We start from the raw sequence: 24,551 nt of genomic DNA, 5'->3' as shown, positions 1-24,551 counted from the left end.
TCGGCCTATGCCACAGCCACAGCAAAGCAGTATATGAGCTACATCTGCAACCTACATCACAGTTCACAGCAATGCCAGATCCTTAACCCACTGAGGAAGACCAGGGATGGAACCTGTGTCCTTGTGGATGCTAGTCGGATTTGTGAACCACTAAGCCACAATGGGAATGCCTGAATTTTGATCTTTAAAAGGACTGTTTTTTCCTACTTAAATGTCAGGACATGTATAACTCTTCATAACACAAATCTGATATGGTAGGAATAATTTGTTTATTTTAACGCAGTAGTTTTCATCAGGGACAAACCTTTCTCTCTCCCAAACTCGACTTGCATAGACATTTGGCAATACATGAAGTCGTTTTTTGTTGTTTCCAGAATCAGTTTGAGACTGTACTACTGACAACTAATAGATAGAAGCCAGGAATGCTGCTAAATATCCTACCACATAAAAGATATCTCTCCACAATAAAAAAGTTATCTGGTCAAAATATCAACAAGTGCTAAAGTTGGGAAATTAATAGAATTAACTGTTATTGCAATTTAAAATCTAAACCTTATTTTACTAAATAGTCAGAAGCAAAACATACTTTTTACTCTTCTAGGTTTTTCTGTTTCTTCATCAATTTTATTTCCTGAAACTTTATTGAGAATGTATTGCTTACATTGTATATACTGTAAAGGAAGACTCATGTTCCCTTTTTCTAAAAAATAATGAACTTTTTTTTCTTTCTCCTCTAGTGAATTTAGTCTAAGTTTAATTGATTTTTTTAAGTTCTCTAAAATTAGATTAGGAAAATGTTCACTTTTCTAAATTACATTAGGTAGAATTGACACCTTTCATAAATTATATTAGAGTTCAACATTTTTCATAGTACTGGCCCAAAAGACCAATAAATCTTCTAATTATCATGAAAGGACTTGCAGTTTTAGAATATGCAAACATATGAAAACTTTGAGAATCTAACTACTATGTGTAGGTCAGTTTGTAACAAATTTGGATTTTACACTTCTATTATAAATATAGATTATCAAAATACTATAATTTAAAAATTATCTAGTTCTACATCTTTGCTCATTATTACTGTGCACAGTAACATTAAATTCTTATTTCAGTAGTAGCCTGCTTGACTATTATTATTTTTGATTCTTTACTTGCAGATTTGTAGTAGCTTTAATTTTTATTTCATGATTTATCTTTTTAAAAAAATAATATAATAATTATTCTTTCTATAGATGGCACTTGTCAGTGGAAATAATCAAGTGTCTTTCAGAATGAGGTCAACCCCACTGGGTAACTTTGCAATATATCACTATGATTCAAGATTCTCCATTATATGCAAACGTAGAGGACAAGATGACTTTGTAACCCCGATTGCCTGGGAACACTGCCAAAAATTGGATTTTGTGCTACATTAATGTAATGGAGAAAGACTCACTCTTGAATTGCACCTATGTTCTATTGGATTAAAAAAAAACTCACTACAACCTTGACTAGTTATTAAGTAGAAAACCTTGATTATAAATTTAAGGTAAAATTAAATGGTACACATATTTCAGGTATTATAATAAGCAGTAATATCATAACAAATATAAATTATAACAGTAATAGGGGAAAACAGGTATTATAATATATTCAATATTAATTCATATACACATACACCAAGTCTGTATTAAGTTCCTACTGTAGGCAGTGCTTTCTTCTAGTTATACCTCCCGGAAAATTAGCAACAACAGATGAGGTCACCCCCTCATGGAACTGTCTTTATTCCTGGAAGGCATGCAATAAACCATTACTTAAATAAACACAAAAATATCAAGTAATGGCAAATACCTTGATGAAAAGTAGACACCTCATTATGAGAGTGAATTTTATGTGAAGCATACTCCAAAGAGGTGACATTATGGGCTGAGTTGTGTCCTCCAAAAAGATATGTTGAAGCTCTAACCCCTGCACCATGTGGTCTTTTTTTTTTTAAAGGGTATTTGAAGATGTAAACAAGATGAGATCAATAGGGTCTTAATCCACTATGACTGATATCCTTATAACAAGAGAATTTTTAAATCCAGAGACAAACAGGGAGAAGAGCATGTGGAGACAGAGGCAGAGATTATAGTGATGCATCTACCAATCGAGAATAGATCCTCCCACCTGTCACCAGAAGCTAGGAGAGAGGCAGGGGTAGATTCTCCTTCCTAGTCTCTTCAGAAGGAACCAACTCTGCCATTACCTTGAATTTGGACTTCTACTCCAGAGCTGTGAGACAATAAATTGCTCTTATTTTAAGCCACTCAGTTTGTGGTCCTTTGTTACAGTAGCTCCAGAGAGTTAATATACTAGATAACTAAGTTGAGACCTAAATAAATCAACTGTATGAAGAATTGTGGAAGATAATGTGGAGTAGAAGGGTTAAATATTGCAAAGACATAAGAGCAGACAAGCTCTCTTATGCATACGAAGCAGAAAGAAGGTGTCTACAGCTGTACTGTGTAAAAATATAAAGCAGAGAGAGTTGTAGGAAGTGATACAGAATAAGTGGGTGGACAACAAATCTTGTTTTCCAATTAAGGAGTTCAGATTTTGCTATAAGTAAATAAAAATGTTATTTTAAGGTTTTAATAATTGAATCTAATCAGAAAGGAAATTTGTATTTCAAAAAGAAATTCGCCTTTCTGAAGGATGGATAGTGGGTAGAGGGAGTGGTCAAAACTCAAACAGGCAGAGCAATTAGGTATGTAATACAGTGATCCAATGCTCTAAATCATAAATTTGAATAATTTTTGTTAAGCTGGTAATTACTGGATGTGGAGAGGGTATAAGATTTGTGATATCTTGATAAAATCTCTGGTAGAAAGCATGTGTGAAATGAAAAGATAAAGAATCAAAGCTAACTCATGGATTTTGGGCTTGAGATCCTGGGTAGTTGTCAATATCATTTCCTGTTATCAGAAAAGTTTAGGAAGGAACAGTTTCAGGTGGCACAAATTAAATTGTAACATTCCAGATCTATTAGTTATAAAATTTTAAATGTTAAATTTAATACATACATGAGTTTCAAATTCAGAGTAGTTGGTTCTGAAGGTAGGCATTTTGTAGTAATCAGCATAAAATTGGTACTTAAGGCTGCAAACTGAGATATAAGATAGCCTTCTTTAGAGGGATATATTCCCATGAGTTACCCCAGGGACTACAATTATTCAAGACTTAATGAGATATAGGACATACAAGGATATTGAAAAAGAAATCAATGAAGTAGAAATAGAAGAAAATTCCACTTTTGATGCAGAAAGGCAGAGCAGCTAACACAAACCAGGACTCACAAAAGGATTACTCTAGAGACAAATTTCTAGCATCATAAATGTTATTTTTGAAGATATTTTCTACTTATATAAAAGTATTTATATAATCTTTACAAACATTTCCTAAAGTTTACTTTGGAACATTTTAAAGCAAATACATAACCTTTGTTTATAAATTGTTGTTGACTAACTGAATGGCTTATATCATCTGTTATAGTTATTAATGAATTGCTTAATAAAGCTTGAAAGAATGGAAATGCCTCTTTTAGATTATTATAATAGAAGTTTTAATTAGAGGCCAGAACTCCCTTAATTACTTGGGAACCAAAAAAGTTATAATAAAGTATTTTTAAATTTGAATTATTAATAAGAAAACTAATTCAACATATATTAAATAGGTTGCAGCAGTATCACTAAGTAACATTAGGTAAATTGACCTAAATGAATAACTTGGCTTTAACATAATACAACTTCTTATGTGTTAAGTACCTCTTTGGTCTGCTATATATACATTTTGAAAAGATTTTTTAATGAATTTTCAATGTTAAACAATGTAAAATGTCAGTAGTATTGGCTAACCAGGTGCAATTCATAAACTCTATTTTAATCAGGCTATTTGTCAAATAAAAATGCAAATTAAGCCTAATTTACAAAAACGTGGTAATGGTTTTCAAAATTCTAAAGCAATTCAAACATAGATGTAATAGCAAATTATGTTAAAGATGTTTATTTGAGAATCTTTTCTGTGAAAAATCAGAAAAAACTTAAAACTTCTGTTGTGCATGTAGCACCCATCATTTTCTGCAATTCATCCAGGATTTGAGTTATAAATGGTTCTTGCAAATGTCAGCCAGAATTCTCCATATTAAGGAGAATGTTCAAGGGTATCCTATGGGGGAAGGAGAATTTAGTTTTAATGAGTCAATCTCTCTTTCTGTTTGGTGTACTTTAGCTTCTCTGTTCTGAGTCTTAATGGTTATTGCTGGAATGGTCTCACTTGGCACATTTCACTGAGATGGATCGCTATTTTCTCACAGAAAAAGTTTTGTAACTGACTAATTATGTAACTCATTGCAATATTTTCCTCATCTCAAAGCCAGAATCTGGATGAAGACTCTCTGTGGTTGTGTTTTTTTTTTTTTTTCATGTAATTTTCTCTTGATTTAAGTAAATATAAGATGCAACAAAACTGTCACGGAAAAAAATGCCTATTTACACATCTAGAGAAAATATCCATATATCGTTAAGTAGCATATTAGAAGAGAGTCACAAAATGCATGACTTCGCTAATATTAGCGAATCCGTTCTTTTGTTTAAAAAAATTCCTCATTATAAAAAAGTAGGTGTTGTATATCTATAATGTATCACCTTGTGTTGTTTTCTAAGGCAGCGATGTGACCCAATTCTTAGAATCAAGGAATTTATAAATATCACTGTTGACTTTATCCATTCAACTAAAATCTAATTGATTATAAATTAATATGAAAGAATAAAATTTTCTAGTCAACAACAAAAACATAGAGGATGGAAATGAGATATATAAGTAGCTCTGATGTCATCAGACAGGTTTAGCTTGCCAGTTATTTAAGTAAATTGCTGTATGTATTTGTGCAGTGAATAAAACCTACTATTTGTCACGTTCCTTTCTTTTCAGGCTGCAGAAATATCAGTAAAGTACAAGAATTTTAGCCCATGGATTTTATGATATCTTTACAAGTATGCAAGAACATTTTTTTCAATTTATTATTTCTCATTCATTAGCTGTGTTCAGCTGTGTTTTGAGTTGTCGGGAAAGTGAACTCAAGACCATGAAATGTTATCCATTACTTTTATCCACACTAGATTAAAGCCACTGTGATTTTTATTTCTCTTGTTCCCCAAGGGCTATTGTTAAACATGTGTACTATTCTTTGCTTCAATGTTTTACATATTCTCAAAAGGAAAAAGACTCATTCTTGAGATTATTGATCAGCAGTTCAATTAACTCAGTATCTAGTACAACTCAGAAATGAGAGACAAACAGATAGACTACAAGAAAAACAAGAAAAGGAGGGAGAGAAGAGAGAAGAGATGTAGAAGTATTGAACTGCAGTGGTTAAGAAATAGGTCACTAGATCCAGAAAGAAATAGCTTATAAGTTTTACCATGGAATTTTAGCTTTTGATAGTAGTCAACTCTGATTATTTTTACCAACTTGGTATAATGTTCCCTACTTCACAGATTTTTTAATATGATAATCAAATATATTAATCCATGTGAAGTGGTAAACACAATGCCTGTCACAGAGTACACATGTGATAAACTTATCTATTGTTATTATATATGAATACAGAATACAAAATAGATGCAATGATGATAGGCATCTAATGCGTAAAATTGTTACTGCTCCTTAGATGAAAATAAATAAGAATAAAGTATGTGTGAATGGAGGTTAATCTATAATTTTAGTTTTAGGCAATATATGTTTCTGGGAGTTCCTGATATGTACTGGGTACACTAGTAGGCAAGGAGACAGTGGGATACAAAGAGGGACTACAGTTTAGTTTGGAAGAGAGAATTACAATTAAATATGCTAAAGGATTGTGAGCAAGGTATGAAAAAGATACCATCGCAGCCCATAGACAGAATGACTATATTTAACATTGGCATTAGGAGGTGATTTCTCTGAGATGATCCCTGAAGACTGAAAAGGTTGTTTGTACAAACTTTTGTAGGGATGTAGGAAATATTAGAGCAAAGAGAAACTAAAGGATTCCACACAATGTGATCACATTTGCAAAGACCTTGATAGGTGTCAGAACAGAATTTTGACCGCTGCAAGGAATTCACCACTAGATGCAGGGTAGAATAAAAAGATACAAACTAGATAAAGTATTTTACTTCCAGTAAAGTATTTATAATAAATCATCTGTATATGTCAGTGAAAGTTATTTTCTATAAAATGAAATGTCTACTTAATTTTCTACATTGTGTCATTTCACAATACTCCATTTTACTGGAGTAGATGTGGATTTTTCTGATGACTCTTAAATGGAGTGTATTATGCAGTAAATAGTTTATTACTTCCAAGATATCTTGCCAATGTTTATTTATTTGAAATGAAATTATATTTTGGAAATCTCAACATTTCATTCTTTATACAGGATGAAGCATAGTAAAGTATAGCTTAAATAACCATCTTATTGTTAATGTGCATATTATTTGCAAGTTTTGATTGAAATCGTGTTATATTAAATGTATTTTTTTTCTTGGATGACTTGTGCTAGCCGGAGTTAGATTAAGGCTTATTTATGTAATTATAATTACTCTCACTCTGAATTACAAATATATCCCAATAGAAAAAGCAGTCCTGTTATTCACTTTCCACCCAATGTGCAGCTCCATCTATAATGGTGATGGTCTTGCTGTCTTCCATTTTCACTCAAGTGCAGACATTACTGAAAAAGAAATTTAATGTGTCATGGTATTGTAGGTATTGCAGTAAGCATATCTTTTAATACCAAGATAGTTATTCCATGACAAAAAAAAATCGCTGATTTCACAAAGAAAAATAACACCACTCTTAAAAATGAACCTTTTTTTTAAGTCTAATAGAGTCTTATTTTCATTTTTTTTTCAACTAGAATATTTCTGCAACAAAATTTCTTCAGAAGCCACAAATTCTTTTCTGGTTAATTTACAAAGGCCAAGACATGGATTATTTCTCAGCATGTGTGCTGGATATTCTGAGACAATGACTAACATTATGAAAAAAAATAATAAATTATTCATGACTGAAAGGAATAACTACTAAACAACTTGAACATTAAAAGTCAAACTGATCTAATGTAAATTTAATGGAATGAACATCAAATACTTGGTTTATTTAACAGATTAAAAGAAAAGGAAGTGACCAGTTTTACAACTTAGGGTAATTTTTCTTATCAGAGTTATAGCAAACCAACAAATTAGTGCTCATGTACGCTTAGTTACGTATAAAGTAAACACTTTTACAATCTCTTTTCTAAGTAAATTTTCAATGCCCCCCATTTGAGTCACAAATGAACAGAAAGATCACATACACCATTAGCACAGCTTTAAAATATAAATAGAGCCTTAAAAAAATTAATTAAATATATTTCACCTTTTTTCCTATTCCAATCTTTTGAACCTCTGATTTGGTATCTTTCCAAACCACTTCAAAAATTTTTTATTTCCTACTTAGGACTAAAATAATAAAATATGGTCTCACATATATTTGAAGCTTTAATAAAGTATCACTTTTCATCATCACTAATTATTAGAGAAATGAAAATCAAAAATACAATGAGGCACCATTTCACACCAGTCAGAATGGCCATCATTAAAATGTCTACAAATAACTAATGCTGAAGAGGGTGTGGAAAAAAGGGAACCCTCTTACATTGTTGATAGGAATGTAAATTAATGGACCCACTATGGAAAACAGATGAAAGTTCCTAAAAAAACTAAAAATAGAATTGCCATATGGTCCAACAGTTCCACTTCTTGGAATATACCCAGACAAACTATAATTTGAAAAGATACATACACCACTATGTTCATAGCACAATTTACAAAAGCCAAGACATGGAAACAACCAAAATGCCCATTGACAGATGAATGGATAAATAAAATATCATATATATTTATGTATATGTCATATATTATGACAGATTATTTATCATATGTATGTCATACATATGTGTGTGTGTATATATATGTATATATATATTTACACAAACATACAGTGGAATATTACTCAGCCATTAATAAGAATAAAATAATGCATTTGCAACAACATGGATGGATCTAGATTTTATCGTATTAAGTGATGTAAGTCATAAAGAGAAAGACAAATATTATATGATATCACTTATGTGTGCAATCTAAAATTTGATACAAATCAATATATCTACAAAAGAGAAACAGACTCACAGATATAGAGAACAGACTTGGGGTTACCAAGGGCAAGGAGGGTGGAGGAAGGAAGGATTTAAACTTTGGGATTAGCAGGGGCAAACTGTTATGTATAGGATATATAAACAACATGGTTCTTCTATATAGCACAGGAAACTATATTCAATATCCTGTGGTAAACCATATTGGGAAATGTATGATAAATAATATATATGTGTATATATATATACACACACATACATATATAACTGAATCACTTTTCTCTACAGCAGAAATTAGTAAAACATTGTAAATCAACTATACATAAATAAAATTTTTAAAAAGTATCAATTCAGTATTTATTTTGAATTTAAAATAACTTACTTTTGCAAAGACCTGAGCACATTAAAACAACATTGACATGTATTATTTTATTTCAATCTAACCTCCAAGTACATAGAGTAATAACCTAAAAATGCTTGGTATATATTAAAGAATGTATACTTTAATAACTTAATATCTTGGTTATAATTATGTCTTGGTACATATTAGTGCTCATAGTTATTACTATTTGTGAAATAATAATAAGAGGGAAACTAGAAGTGTGAATTTCATAATGTGAAAGAGGCAAATGGGTAATCCATAAGTGAAAAATACAGTATTTGTAATGAAAATTTGGATGTGTTTAGTAGGATATTGGACACTGCAGAAGAAAATATTGGTGAACATGAAGAATTTAGCAGTAGAAATTATACAAAAAGAAATGTAAAGAGGAAAAAAGATTTAAAATTTTAAAAAATGTAGAGTGTTAATGAGTTATGTTAAAAATATCAGGAATTATGAGAAAGTTTCTAGTACTGGAGTAGTTGTTTCTGGAATCTTAGAAAGAATGGGGCTTAAAATTGAAGAAGCAGTGGTTTCAAATTTCCCAAATGTGTGAAAAAGAAAATGTCATTATGCATATTACAACCTTTTCAGCAAACACTAAAACTATATAAAGAAAATTATAGTAAAAAAAAAATGTTGAAGCAAGTTGACTATTAAAAAATAGCTTAAAAGTTCCTGCTGTGTCGCAATGGGATCTGCAAAGTCTTTGCATTGCCAGTACACAGGCTTGATCCCCAGCTAGGTACAGTGTTTTAAGGGTCCAGTGTCGCCACAGCTGCAGCATAGATCACAACTATGGCTTGGAGCTGATCTCTGGCTCAGGAACTCCACATGCCATTGTTCAGCCAAAAAAGAAAAATAAATAAATAATAAAATTAAAAAATAGGTTAAATTTTTCCACACCCTCATCAACCCAGAAGTGGAATTACTACATCATATAGTAGTCCTATTTCTAATTTTTTGAAGAATTTTCATACAGTTTTCCAGTGGATGTACCAATTTACATTTCTACCAACAGTGTTCAAGAGTTCCCTTTTTTCTACATACTTACCAGCATTTGTTATCTCTTTTCTTTTTGATAATAGCCATCTAATAGATGTGAGATGATATATCACTGTGGTTTTAATTTGTATTTACCTCATAATTAGCAATATTGAACACCTTTTCATGTACTTGGTGGCCATTTGTATGTCTTCTTTGGAAAAATATCTATTCAAGGCCTTTGTGCATTTGTTTTATCAGATTATCTTTTTTCCATTGAGTTTAGGAATTTCATATATATTTTGGATATCAGCCTCTTATCATAATCACCTGGGGACTTACTAGAAATGCAAATACTTGGAGCTCCCATCGTGGCTCAGAGGAAACAAATCTGACTAGTGTCCATGAGGACTCAGGTTCCATCCCTGGCTTTACTCTGTGGGTTAAGGACCTGGCATTACCATGAGCTGTGGTTAGGTTATAGATGCATCTTGGATCTCCTGTTGCTGTGGCTGTGGTGTAGGTAGGCTGGTAGCTGAGCTCCGATTGGACCCTAGCTTGGGACTTCCATATGCTGTAGCTGTGGCCCTAAAGACACACACACACACACACACACGCATGCACGCACGCATGCACACACACACACACACAAAGAAAGAAAGAAAGAAAAGAAAAAAAGAAAAGAAATGCAAAGTCTTGGTATCTATTACTAGAAATTTTGAATTGAAGACTCAGGAATTGGGACATAGCAAACTGTATTTTATCAAGCTCTCCAAATGACTGTTTTAAACACTTAAGTTTGAAAAGCATTGGTTTTTAAGGCATTTTAATTTCTTCTCACCAGAGATACAGGTGTGACATTGTCATGAATGGTGAAAGGTGATATTGCTACATTACTGTTTTCTGAACAACTCTTAAAAAGGCAGAGAGATTGAAAAAAAAACAGATTCATCAAGTTGTATACACAAAACATATACAGTTTTTGTATGTCAATCATATCTCAGTTAAGTGTTAAAAAAAAGCCAAATAATTCAGTTGAAATATTAATTTCTCAAACAGTGCCTTTGGGTGGTATTTGAACTTTTCTGAACATTTGATTCAGCTACTGGGTAATTCACTCTGGATCTTCAAACCAAATGTATAGAAGTATTTTTGGATAACCATAGCTTCTCTAATATAAAAAAATGCCAACATTTTCCAATACCCTCATTAAAATTCTAAGCTCATTCAATTATTCTTTTTCTCTTGGTCTCATGAATTTATGAAGTTTAATTCAAGCTCTGAATTTCTAAAGTACAAACATCCATACTAATTAAAATTCAGTCACAACAGATAAGCTTAATTGGGACCAAAAGCTCCAGAGAAAATTACAGTAGATTATTTCAAGTCTGACTATTTCAAGGACTTCTTTGTTATGCCAAGATCCAGTTATTAAGATTTCTCTGGTCCTTTCACGATTTCTTCACAATAAATTTTACTTTCTAGGCAGTTTCATAAATGAGTAACTGGAATATCACTTCTAGTTCTCAGAAGAACTTAGTAATGATAAGTAAAATTGCTTTGATTTATGTTGTATTGTGTAGATGATAAAATGGAAAGAAAAGAAAGTGGTGTGTTAATTTTAAATGTAGAGGAAGGATCACCTTACATATACAGGAATATAAGAGGCACACATGTTTTTGACAGTTTTACTCGGTCAGCAAAATACTCATTTAAGTATTTTGGCAATGTTCAATATTAATAAAATCAACAGTCATGTCTTTATTTCATGTGTAAATTACCAATTACCAATTAGGGAATACCAAAACCAAAATTGTAGATTTTAAATTACGTCTGTTAATATATAATTTTGCTTCAAGATAAGTGTATGAAAATTTGAACCCTGTAAAAATAATGATACATATTTATATCTCAGTGTCTTAGGATAAGGAGGCCATGATAATATAATACTCCCAAATGCCAGTGCCCAAACACAATGGAAGTTTATTCCTTACTCATACAATCCGATGCAGTTGTCCTCTTCACTAGGTAGCTCTCATTCACGTAGTAAGTCAGAACTCCAAGTCTTTTAAATCATTTGGCTCTCTCATCCTCTAGGGCTTTGTTATTGCAGGAATCGAGCTGGAATAAAAAGAGAGAGACAGTCTGGAGAGGAAAACACTTGCTAATCTTAGCCTGGAAATAGAACCCATCACTTATCTCATGTACCACTGTCTATAAGGCAGTCATATGGTTCTATCTAAATACAAGGGAAATTGGGAACTGTAGAAACTGCTGTAGGCTGAAGAAAAGAAAATTATTTTTGGTGAATTGGTGAAAATATTGTTGCATTCAGTCACAAATAATTTAGTGTAAATTTAATACTTCTCATAAAACTTACTTTTTAGAAACAAACTTAAATGAAGCTGTCATTGTTTAAATTTTCCCCACAGCAGAAGTTTCTGGATGGTCTAAGTGATGATGAATAGAGACACTAACAGAAATTTTACAAAAGTGGACCAAAATTGTAACCCCAGAACATAGGGGTGTATGTCTGTTTGTACATATGCTCATAATGTGATGTCTATGATACTTACCTAGGATAGATAAGAAAAAATGCTGGTTTTTTGCGTTTACTTGAATATAACTCAGATATTGTCTGCGATAAGATGTGGTTCTCTGATTCCGCTGCTTCAGTTGTCACTCAAGACACAGTAGTTTTGAAAAAGCATAGATTGAAATATTCCAAATATAAAATCTTGGTTAGGCTGCTTGCTAAATTTGTGGCTTATTAATTGTGTGACTTTGGGCAAGGTTCTTAATCCCTTACAGATATAGTCTCCTCATTTTTAAAAGTGCAGATTTTCTTCTTAGAAGATTTTGAGGAACATGAGATAATTCATGACAACTATCTGAGTCACTAGAAAGACAAGCTATAAATTGTAACTGCTGTTCTCATATCTCCAGTCCTGATCTATCTCTTGAACTCCTGGCCTATTTTTCCAACCTCTTACTACATATTTCTAGTCTTTATTTTCCTACTTGATCCCCCCCACAAGCTAAAAATGTTTTCCCCTACCAACTAGCACACAGATAAATAGATTGTACCACTGAAGCTTATCCAAAAGTTTGCACGTATATTGTACATAATGATAGTACCTCCACATCTGTCATAATGTCACTAATAGAGACTCATTATACCTCATGTATAATGTCTGAGTAGCAATAGAGACTCGTTATACCTCATGTATAATGTCTGAGTAGCAAATAGGCAGTGTCTGTCCTCATTCTGCTGTTCCAATGTACTTTTCTTAAACAAAAAAGCTGTTTTCTAAGCCTTCCAAAGCATCTTGCAGCTTAAGTGAGTTTTTTTTTTTTTTTTTTTTTTTTTTTTTTTTTTTTTTTTTTACCATGATTTTCAAGGCTCTTACACAGATTTGACTTATCAAAAGTTTTTCGACTTCTCCTTATTCCTTTTGCATGGCCCATATTGTAGCTGCAGATTTTCCCCCAAAGGCCATTGTTATCATTAGTCTCTGTATCTGTCCATCCTGGAACATCTGCTTAGAAAGTATTTCTGTGCTTTCTCTGTCGTGCTCTGTTGTCTACTTTAAGGCTTTTTTAAGACTCAGTTGAAATTTAAATTCCACAACTTAATTTTCCAGGACACCTCGTGCCTTTCCAGAAAGGCCAAAATTAGACCCAAATTGAGGATAACTTTCAAGTTAGGGGCACATTATTTGTTTTTCTCTTTTACAAGTATTACTTTCAATTGCTATAAAAGGGAGATCATTTTGCTGGAATTTATGCTTTGGGCTCAGGTTGTAGGCATATTTCTAAAGCTGCTAAATGAGATAAACTCCCAGGTTAGAATCCATATTTAGTATTATTAATCAACCAAGTCTGGGGCTTTGGTTACTATGCTATTAAACCTTTAGAATTAAATAGACCTGGAAATGGGTCAGTCGTGGATTTGAAGAGAGCAAAATGACTGCAGTAATATAACTAACAGAGGAAATTTTGGAGTCCTTTGTCTTCAAGACACACAGTTTTAAAATTGATACAAATAACAGAAGGACGGAGAGGAGGAAAAAACGTTGATTATGCTCAGTATTATCATCTAGTCCCTCAGAAATATCCTGCAACTTCATATCAATGTGTTGGTTATTTCTGCATAACAAATCACCCCCAAATTTAGGAATTTAAGGCAGGTTTCATTTATTATTTCTCACAGGACTATAGTTCATCATCTGGGTCAAAGAAAACTAATTTTTCTGGGACTTGCTGTATGATTAGGGTCAGCTGACAGATTGGCTGAGTGTTGGCTAGTGTCAGACTCCCTTAACTGGGATTATTCATCTGTGTGGCCTCATTCACCAGAGGACTAACTTGGGCTTGTGTTCATGGTATCGCATGATTCTCAGAAAGAGGAGTCAGAAATCTGCTGCAGTTAACACTACTGTATAATATCTTAAACATTATTTAGGCAGGCGTATCTCATATTAAGTGTTCTCACCACAATTAAAAACAACAGCACAACAAGAACAACCACAAACCTACACACATTTCTATCATATTCCATTGGTCAAAGCAAATCACAAGATCAGCCCAGGTTCAAGTATTGGCGTATTAGACTCCACGTCTCGAAGGGACAAACTACAAAGTTACCTTGAAAAGAGAATGAATACAGGAAGAGCTGAGCGTTTGAGCATTATCCAACATTCAGTTTCCTTCAAACTTTCATCCTTCCAGTTTGTGTCTAAGATGCTCACCTCTATAAACTGCATCAAAGATTTCTCTTATCTTTTATGTTCCTACTGGGTTTGACAAATGAGTGATACCAATAGCAGATTAAAGACTGCATCAAAGCATGTTAGACCACGAGTTATACATAACGGAATCTCTTTCTGTAAGGCAAAAGCTTCTGCCTGGTGGGTTTTATGATACCTTTCTATTCATGATTCATAAAAAGCATATTACCCTCGATTAATTCAAATTACACTTTTAAAGAGCTAATGCTTAGCAATTAATTTTTCAGATATTTTAACTCATAATTCAGTTGTAAATAATATATAACTTTTGAACACATCTTAGGCTTGCCATCTATTGTTCATTATCATAACTTAAGTAGAAAAAATATATGGAAAATATTTTAATTTAAAGTATACAGTTTTGGGGGATTCTAATTTAAAAATGCCCCTTGTGATTTTAAAATGTGTCTATACTTACTTTATGTGATAATACAGTTATTTTCAAATTTAAATAATAATTAAAATAATTTTGATAGTGTTGATTTTATCTAAACATATTTTGTGAAAAAAATTCATGAAATCATTATGTTCAGTACTTTGTACTTCACTGGATTCAGATACCAATGCAATTGTAAATGCTTGAATCTTCATTTAAAATATTTCAGTTAAACTAGAGCATTTTGTATTGTACATATTATAGAATATGTTTATTTTAAAAGTATTACTATAATTTGGCCTATGAGAAGAGTGATATTTATTTTACTGTGTATCTGATAAAATAAATTATAGAATGTACATACCCAGAATTTATAGAAGCATTTACTTGGGGAAAAAACCGTAATGTCAAAAGAATTGGAATTACTAATACTTCTCAAATTTGCTTTATCCAACTCTGTTTATATATCTATTTATATAATCTTATTGTACTCATTATAAACACATATGTGTGTGTGTTTGCTGACCCATTAGAAGTTACTACCACCATGACAATATAAGTTACTACCACTGTGACTATTCCCTTAAACATTTGACCATGCATCCTCTAAGAAGAGATATTCTTCTGCATAACTTCAGTAGCATTATCACAACTAAGAGTAAGAAGAATCCCAAAATACTGCTGAATATTCAGTTCATATATAAATTTATCTTAATAGTTTCCAAAGTCTCTTACACAGAATTTTTGCAACGGATTCAGTCAAATCTCAGACACTACTTCTGACAGTTGTTTTTTCCATACCTAAAACTGTTGATTAGCAATTTTTTGTTCTTGTAGTAGCTTTGTATAGATATAAATTATCTTTTCTTGCTCATAATTAGTTTTATAGAAATTTTCTATGCTAGTGATAATAAATTGGGTGGGGCAGGGAGGAGTTTGGACGACATTTTAAGAATTTCCTATTCTGGTGTCACAGTGCAGTCCATGTCTTTAATAAATGGCAGCTTCCTGTATGTGTTGTGTACTTGTGGTGAGGAGGAAGTTGGTCAGTGTGCCTTCTGCTTCCATTCAGTGATGCCTTCTTATTTTCATAGATTTATAAACTTTAAACAATGTGGTTGTTTCTCTCCTTTCACTGCCAAGCCTCCTTCTTCTTCCTCATTTCCTAGATGTGCTTCCCAACACTGCTTACTCTAGAACTGTATACTTTTCATGCCTTTTTTTCTGATGCACCAGCTCTGATTCATTCTCAGTTTTCTTTACCCAAGAGAGGAAACACTCTCTGGGCATTTTGATTTATATTCACCACTGTTAGAATTCTTCTACACACACCTTTCTTTTTGCAATATGTTCTTATCTACTTCTCAAAAATGGGCTCCATACCTGTATATGCTATTTTCATGTGTTGGTTTCCCCAGTTATATTTATGTTGAGTTTTACAGTGTTCTCTGTTTATTGACTATCCTATAGAATGTATGAAGTTCTGATCTAAAGTTGTCAACATTATCTTGTGTATACCAAGAAGTCTCAAGCCAATGTATCTTAAATACTTAAAGTCAATAGTATTAAAATATCTGACCCTGACCAAATGTTCTTAATAATTTGATCCATGTAATAAAGAACACCTCAGTGAAGACTAGGAAGAAATAACAAGAATAATATTTCTCCTGGGAGTAAAGATAAGAACTTAGATTTTGGTAAATAAAGTCTCAGTAGTTATTCAGGAAAGCAGAGATTTTATGTGAGGTTAATTAGATTATTGTCAGTCTGAGGGCAATGAAGAAGAAAGCAGTGCCTCATCTTTCATAAACTGTGTTTTTACTCAATATTAAAGGAAATTACTATTTTGTGCTTTTAAGGTATATTTTTTAAATTAGATAAAATACAGCAAAAAGTTGCCATTTATTGACTTTTCAGTCACTCTAATCCATAAATTTAGTTACTTGGAAGTTAAGAGTTCTGACTTGTACACTTGCCTCCTGAATTGGAAGTATTTTACACATTTTACATTACACATATATGAGGTACTGATTATAAGGGTAATGGTTACTCTTATTTCTTCTTTATTTTTCTATTCTTTTCTTCTTTTTTCCCCAAAATTCTTTATTTTTTTCGCATATGCTTTTATTTTGTTGAAAATGTAAAAATAAATTTGAAAAAATGATTTTGCATCATATGGGATGGCTATGGTAAGCATTCTCATAACCTTTGTTTTTTTTTGTTTTTTTTTTTGTCTTTTTGTCATTTCTTGGGCCGCTCGTGCGGCATATGGAGGTTCCCAGGCTAGGGGTCTAATCGGAGCTGTAGCTGCCAGCCTACGCCAGAGCCACAGTAACGTGGGATCCGAGCTGCGTCTGCGACCTACACCACAGCTCATGGCAACGCCAGATCCTTAACCCACTGAGCAAGGGCAGGGATCGAACCCGCAACCTCATGGTTCCTAGTCAGATTCGTTAACCACTGCGCCACGATGGTAACTCCATAACCTTTGTTTTTATACTTATCCTATCTCAAAGGAAAAAAATAGATTCAGTTAATTTTAAGAAAACTGGAAAATATAGGCTTTTGAACATAACTCTTGCATACATACACCAATTATATGCTTACCTCTCATTTCAAGGAGCGCATTAAGGAACATGATTTCAGGAAGCTTACTCTTTAGGAGTTTTATACGGAAAGATTCAGCAATGTCTAGTGTAACATAGCATCTTTCTTTCCATGCTTGACTGAAAGCAAGGAATTGAGAAAAACTGTGGAGTTACTAATTAAAGTTCTTCTTTTCATGTTTCAGACAATAGTCTGAAATTTATTTTACTGGATTTCAGATATGCTTTTATTTCACCCATGTGCTTTGGAAAGTCATTGCAGGAGAGACTTATGTGTTTATACATTCACTTGGTAAACTATATTTAACACACATCGATTGAGTGAGTGAAAAATCATTGAACCAGGGAACAAAAGTGTGTGCAAATATTGGTGGGAGGATGAAGGGTATATAAGCAAATTGGTGAAAGCAAAATATCTTTTCCTTTTAGCAGATAAAAAGAAAAAGGCAATAGAAAATTCCCTTGTGGAGGAGCAAGTTAAGAATCCAACATTGTCATTGCAGTGGCTTAGTCACTGCTGTGGCTTCCCCAGCCTAGGAATTTCCACATGTCACAGGTGCAGCCAAAAAAAAAAAAAAAAAAACACCAGAATGAAAGGTTTCTAAATGGTCAGTGGTCAGTTTGCTAATGTCTGGGTAGATCAAATAATTTATATACCAAATTCATTTAGTTTTATGGAAAATTATTGTTTCCAAAATGTTTTTCCAGGCAGTAAGCATGATTACACAGTTAATTATAATGGCATTAAAACCTTCAGTTCTTCTAAAGAAATATTAATTAAAGTCCTATTCCCATGAAATTTTCATCTCATTGAATTAGAAAAAGAAAACAAACAAACAACAGCAAAACAAGACTAAAGAAAGGCAATGCTTTTGTCCAAACCAAGTTATGAAGAAACTATATTCCATATATTTTAGTGATGCATATGCAAATTTGAAAAGCCTCCAAAAATGTTTTAAAAATATGGTGTATTATTTAACTGGGTTATAATGATCTTGGGTATATGGATATCAACATCTGTCAAGAGAAAATATTTCAAAATATAGAAAAATCTGCAAATATAATAACATCAGTTTGATGTCCAAGGAAATGAAAATATTCCAATAATTTAAGATGTACTCAGTGTTACATGATGCAGACATTTAAAAACATTTTTAGGAGTTCTCTTGTGGCACAGTGAATTAAGATCTGGCCTTTTCACTGCAATGGCTCAGGTTGCTGCTGTGGCTCAGATTTCATCCTTGGCCTGGAAACTCCCACATACCATGGGCATCGCCAAAAATAAAATAAAATAAAATAAAGATGGTTTTAAATACCAATCCTGGGTAGATGCCCAGGAGTGGGATTGCTGGATCCCACTCCTGGGCATCTATTCAGAGAAAATCATGACTCCAAAAGACACACATACTCCAGTGTTCATTGCAGAACTATTTGCAATAGCCAAGACATGGAAACAACCTAAATGTCCATCAACAGAGGAGTGGATCAAGAAGATGTGGTACATATACACAATGGAATATTACTCAGCCATTAAAAGGAATGAAATAACAGCATTTTTAGCAACATGGAGGTACCTGGAAAATATCATGCTAAGTGAAGTCAGTCAATGAGACACCAAAATCAAATGTTATCACTGACATGTGGAGTCTGAAACAAGGACACAATGATCTTCTTTGCAGAACAGATACTGACTTACAGACTTTGAAAAACTTATGGTTTCCAAAGGAGACAGTTTTGGGGGTGAGAGGATGGAAATCCTATAAAATTGGGGTTGTAGGATGGAAATCCTATAAAATTGGATTGTGATGATCATTGTACAACTATAAATGTAATTAATTCATTGAGTAATAAAAAATGTAGGCAGAAAGAAAGGAAGACAGAAGGAAAGAAATGAAGAAAGAAGGAAAGAAAGAAAGAGAGAAAGAAAGAAAGAAAGGAAAGAAAGAAAGAAAGAAAGAAAGAAAGAAAGAAAGAAAGAAAGAAAGAAAGAAAGAAAGAAAGAAAGAAAGAAAGAAAGAGAAAAGAAAAGAAAAGAAATACCAGTCTTGTCATAGGAAATACATAAGGTTGAAAGAGGAAAATATGAGAATTACACCAAATTCTAACATAAGTGTTATGAGCCTTGTTTATAAAATATCCTCACTTTCTATATTTCAGAAGTTTGGTTGTATGACATATGAGGTTAATCATTTTAATTTGTTTTAAACTTTGAGAACAGAACTTTGGATGTGTTTAATAGTAGCCCCCACCATTGTACCCCTGTAACAGTGTGTTGTAAACATTACATTTCCTTGCGAACATATTTTCCTTGTGAACATCCTTGTGGGTACATGGCGACACTGTATATTTTCTTTGTGAACCTCTTATGTGTGGTTCTTGTTCAGATTAGCCTGAACATTACTGACCATTCTTCATAATTATTAATTTAATGTAATTTTTAAAAATAAATTTTATTGGAGTATAGTTGACTTAGAAAGTTGTGTTTATGTCAAGTATACAGTAAATCAATTAAACATATATTGTACATAAACATATATCTATTCCTTTTCAGATTCTTTTCCCATATAATTAGACAGTATGAGTGGACTACTAGTATTTCTGTTTCTGTTTTATAAGTTCTTTTGTATAATTTTTGTTAAATTTCACATATTAGTGATCCCATATGATATTTGTCTGTCTCTGTCTGACTTACTTCATTAGTAATTTCTAGGCCCATCTGTGTTGCTGAAAATGGCATTATTTCATTATTTTTATGACTTAGTATTATTCCATTGTATATATGTACCACATCTTCTTTATCCAATCCTCTGCCAATGGACATTTTGGTTGCCTCCATGTCTTGACTGTTGTAAATAGTTCTTCAATAAACATTGGGATGCATGTATCTTGTCAAATTATGGTTTTCTCTGGATGTATGCCAAAGAGAGGGATTGCTGGATCATATGGTAGTTCTATATTTATTTTTTGAGGAACCTCCATACTGTTCTCCATAATAGTTGCCACAGCTTACATTCCCACCAACAGTGTAGGAGGGGTCCTTTTTCTCCTGGCCATTTTTAATTCCTTCCTAATTTCCAAAAATGCTTTAAACATGTGATTTTATATGTCATATTTATAGGCTATAGTACTGACGTACCTGAGCTGAGGATCTCTTTCTTCAAAAGTTTTGATTTTCTTCTCTTCTTCAAGATACAACTTATAACCAGTGCAAAGTAACTATTTGCATTAATAATTTATTTGCTGCTACAAAATATCCCAGAGGAGTTTTGTTTTCCTATTTTTTCTTCCTTCCTGGTACCCTATCTTTCCTCCTTTTCTTCATTTTCTTTTTTTTTTTTTTAATGTTCTTTCATTATCGAGATATTTAGTTGCTTTTTTTGCCTGCAGTTGATTTTTATTTTTTTCTGACCTATGCTTTCCATGAAATCATGGCTTTAGCTCAGGGACCTATTTCCAAGTATACGCCTTGATCATGTCCATGCCTTGCCTCCTGAATCCTGACCAGCCTTTCACACATAAGGTTCTTGTTATCACATATGCCCTTGACATACCCTAGGTGTTAGTGTAAGATTATCACCGTGGAATTAAGTTTTCTTTTCCTCTTTTAGACTGGAATTTATTTTCTGTTTCTGTGAACACAAATTTATATTAATTATGTTCATTATAATTCTCATCAAAAACTTTATTTCCACTGGAAGTTTTAAGATTTTTCTAATCTGCCATTTTGTAGGAAGAGGAATCCACAAGTTTCAACTTGTACATAATTTCTATATTGCTTGACTTTCTCAAAGAAACATATATTATTTTATATTCCAAAAAATGTAATGTCTGATAAACACAATCATAGAATAAAATGCAAGTGTCCTGATGCAGCATATTGATTTCTTTCTTTTTTTATTTTTTATTTCTTTATATATATTTTTTTCTAGTGCACAGCATGGTGGCCCAGTTACACATACATGTATACATTCTTTTTTCTCACATTATGTGTTCCATCACAATTGACTAGACAGCACTCCCAGTGCTACACAGCAGGATCCCATTGCTAGTCCATCCCAAAGGCAACATTCTGCATCTATTTATCCTAAGCTCCCAGTCCCTCCACTCTCTCCCCTTCCCCCTTGGCAACTACAAGCCTATTCTCCAAGTCCATGATTTTCTTTTCTGTGGAAAGATTCCTTTGTGCCATATATTATATTCCAGATATAAGTGATATCATATTATTTATGAAATCCTGTACCTTTTGCCCCCTGCCCCAGGTCAGTTAGGCTCTGCTAAGACCCTAGTGTGATAAGTTCCGGTTAACTAGTTTCCCCTCAGGCCAGACCCAGTTAAGAAGAACAGAATGCTCTGGCAAATGTCATGATGGTTCCTTGCCCTTTACTGAAAGCAAGATGAAACTTTTCCATTATATAGTATGTGAGTCTGGTTGAGCTCTTGGAAGTAAATCTCAATGTATTGTCAGAGTCCCACTAAGACTGGGGTTTTCCCTGGAGTTTTAACTCTCAGAGTTGTCCTCACTGAGCCTCCAGCAATTTGTCAAATATAGTTTCATTTTTCCTCTAAGGAACTGGTTCCCACAGCAGTTTTCCTTCATGAGTCTCTCCTGCAAGATGTGACTCCCTGTATTTTCACCTGCCTGCCTCTTCAGTATTGGGGTTAGTGATTTGTCTTATATGCTCCCATATAGGCTTTTAAAATTATGGCCTATGGCTTATTATCTCTTTTAATCTTCCTCACTTTGAATTCTCTCAATTCTCCTCTCATCCTAAGTGTCAGCAATATTAAGCTATCATTTAAAAAAAGTGCCAGAGTGTCCAGAATTCAGCTTAAAAATGATTTCTCTGTGATATTCTTTATGAACTATTAAGACACTGAGGCAATGTTTTGGGACTGCTATGGGAAAAAAATTATTTTTCATTTAATACTTTTGAAAGAATACAGGAACTCTTACTATTTATTATATTTTGCTTTTACTTAGTTATTAAAGTATGTCTTTGTGTGTGTGTAGATATATAGATAGATAGATAGATAGATAGATAGATAGATAGATAGATAGATAGATTTCTGTTATCTTTAGACATTTAAGAGGTTAAACATAAGGAGTGATCACAAACACCAAACCAAAAGAATCAGGAGAGTTGAATGAGCAGCAACCAAAGATAATCTTCTTAGTGCAATCACGTATTACAGTTCACTTGGAGATGTCCTGGAAGCATGCATAAGGGAGAAAATAACAAATGGTAAAGTTCTTCTTATCTTTTCAGAGTTAATCCCCAGATCTTTTCAGAGGGAAAAAATTGGCCTAACACCAAATACTAAAAGGAATGTATTATAAACAAAGAAAAACAGAGTGTTGCTCATGACCAAGTGCTACAAGGATTAAGCCATTAGCCATTGCACTTGCTGAAGGACAGTGCACCCTGAGAGGAATTCAGGAGGAAGCACTCTATGTTTTGGGTTAACAGGTTCTATAAGTAGTCAGATACATATCTCAGGAAGAATTTTAATGAATCTAGATTTTTGCATCATACAATACATAAAAAGCACTGAAATCATTAACTTGAGATATCTGTTCTTTGTGACTAGCAGTGACTTTTTTATCAAGTTATATGTTTGACTGCACATACTCCCTAGCCAAAAATCATATACAAACCGGCTTCTCCCCATCCTCTTCAGAGCAGTTTCCTTAGAGCTACCAAGAGGCTGTCTGCTGAGTTTTCATCCTCAGTAAGACCCTAAGTAAAACAAACTCACCACACTTGCATTGGGTGTTTTAATTTAAGTCTCAATTTTAATTTATGGTATTATTATTGACACTTTTCTCAGGTAATTGCATCTGATAATGCACAAAATATTCAACTTTAAAGCTTAAGCTACTTTCTTTTTTTAATGTGTTAACAATTTTAAAAAGTCTTCCTAGAGTTCCTGATATAGCAAGTAGGTTAAAGATCCAGTGTTGCTGGCGTAGGTCACAGCTGTGGCTTGGATTCGATCCCTGACCTGGGAACTTCCATATGCCCTGGATGCAGCTGAAAAAGAAAAGAAAAAAAAAATCTTCCTGTGTCAGTCCATGATAGGTTTGAATTTATCTTGTAAGACATTGAAAATTTTCTCTAGTAAGAGTATACACCCTTCATAATCTAACATAAAATATGAAGAAGAAAGCTTAAAATCCACAACGATGAATTTTTAGCATGTTCTACTGACTACCAAATATAATTTTGAAAATGGAGCATTTGGCAGGAATTTGAAAGTAGTTGGCTCAACATCATGTCCCCTGGCAAATAAGACATACATGGTTTTTAGTTCAAACATAAAGATGGAAAAGCTGTCATTCTATTTTTTGAATTAAATAGATTGATTATATTTCACTTCAGATAGCCAACCATATGATAGGGTTTGTCTATGAAAGTAGTTTATGCTGGGGACAAATTTTATTACATCAGTCATTTTTAAATCTGTACAGATGGCTAATATAAACAGTTGATCCCCAGAGTTTTGTATCATGAATCATTGGAAATAATTCTGATTAAGAAAATTATATTATCAATTGTCAGTTGACACAACATTATTTTTCAGTCATACAACATTATTGTTACGAATCCTGACTTCTTACATAGTTGTATATGTGTGTGTATATATATGTATTTGAATAAGTCATATATCCACTTTAAAAATAGACTACATAGTAATTGAATGAGACTGGCACATTGAGTTATTTGTCTATACCTCTGTAATTCTAAATTAATGCTGTCCTACATAAGAACACCGACCTGAGAAGTATGTCACGATATTTAATTTCTAAGAGAATCTGTGCCAGCTAAGTGACACAGATTTATTAGTTTTATTTAAAATAAAAGTTTTATCACTCTTATTTAAGATAGGTTACCTAAAGTAACAAAACATTTGTGTATCCACTTGTGTTATTTAAGTGTGCATTAAATTTTCTCTTAAAAGTTTTTATTTATTCTGTTATTCTCTGAGTTTCATCTTCTTTTTATTCTTTGGTTTTATTGTTGGTGGTGAGGTTTGTTTTTTTTTTTTTTCCTAACTTTTATTGATTTCTCATTCTTACTACTTTAGTTTGAATACTTTGTTTTTTAATTTCCCATTTGAGCAAACCTCAAAATCCACAAGTTACTCTTCTAATTGCAGAGGACTTCAAATCAACTTTAAGAGAATTGAAGGACTATTACAACAGTTTTCACTGTACTGT

General features: G+C 32.8%; 1 long non-coding RNA gene across 1 annotated transcript in view; it reads right to left on the bottom strand.

Moving 5' to 3' along the window:
* LOC102158817 overlaps nucleotides 1,427-24,551 on the bottom strand; it is a 41,101-nt gene continuing 17,976 nt past the window's right edge. Inside the window, exons 2-3 of the long non-coding RNA XR_299202.3 lie at nucleotides 11,555-11,681; nucleotides 1,427-6,733 (exon numbers count right to left, since the gene is read on the bottom strand). This is a non-coding gene — a long non-coding RNA (uncharacterized LOC102158817). The remainder of the gene's footprint in view (nucleotides 6,734-11,554; nucleotides 11,682-24,551) is intronic.

This window comes from Sus scrofa, chromosome 11 (assembly GCF_000003025.6).
Source record: "Sus scrofa isolate TJ Tabasco breed Duroc chromosome 11, Sscrofa11.1, whole genome shotgun sequence".
Classification (NCBI taxonomy): Eukaryota; Metazoa; Chordata; class Mammalia; order Artiodactyla; family Suidae; genus Sus; species Sus scrofa.
Note: the sequence above shows the minus strand (reverse complement) of the source record. Positions and strands in the feature narration are given on the sequence as shown.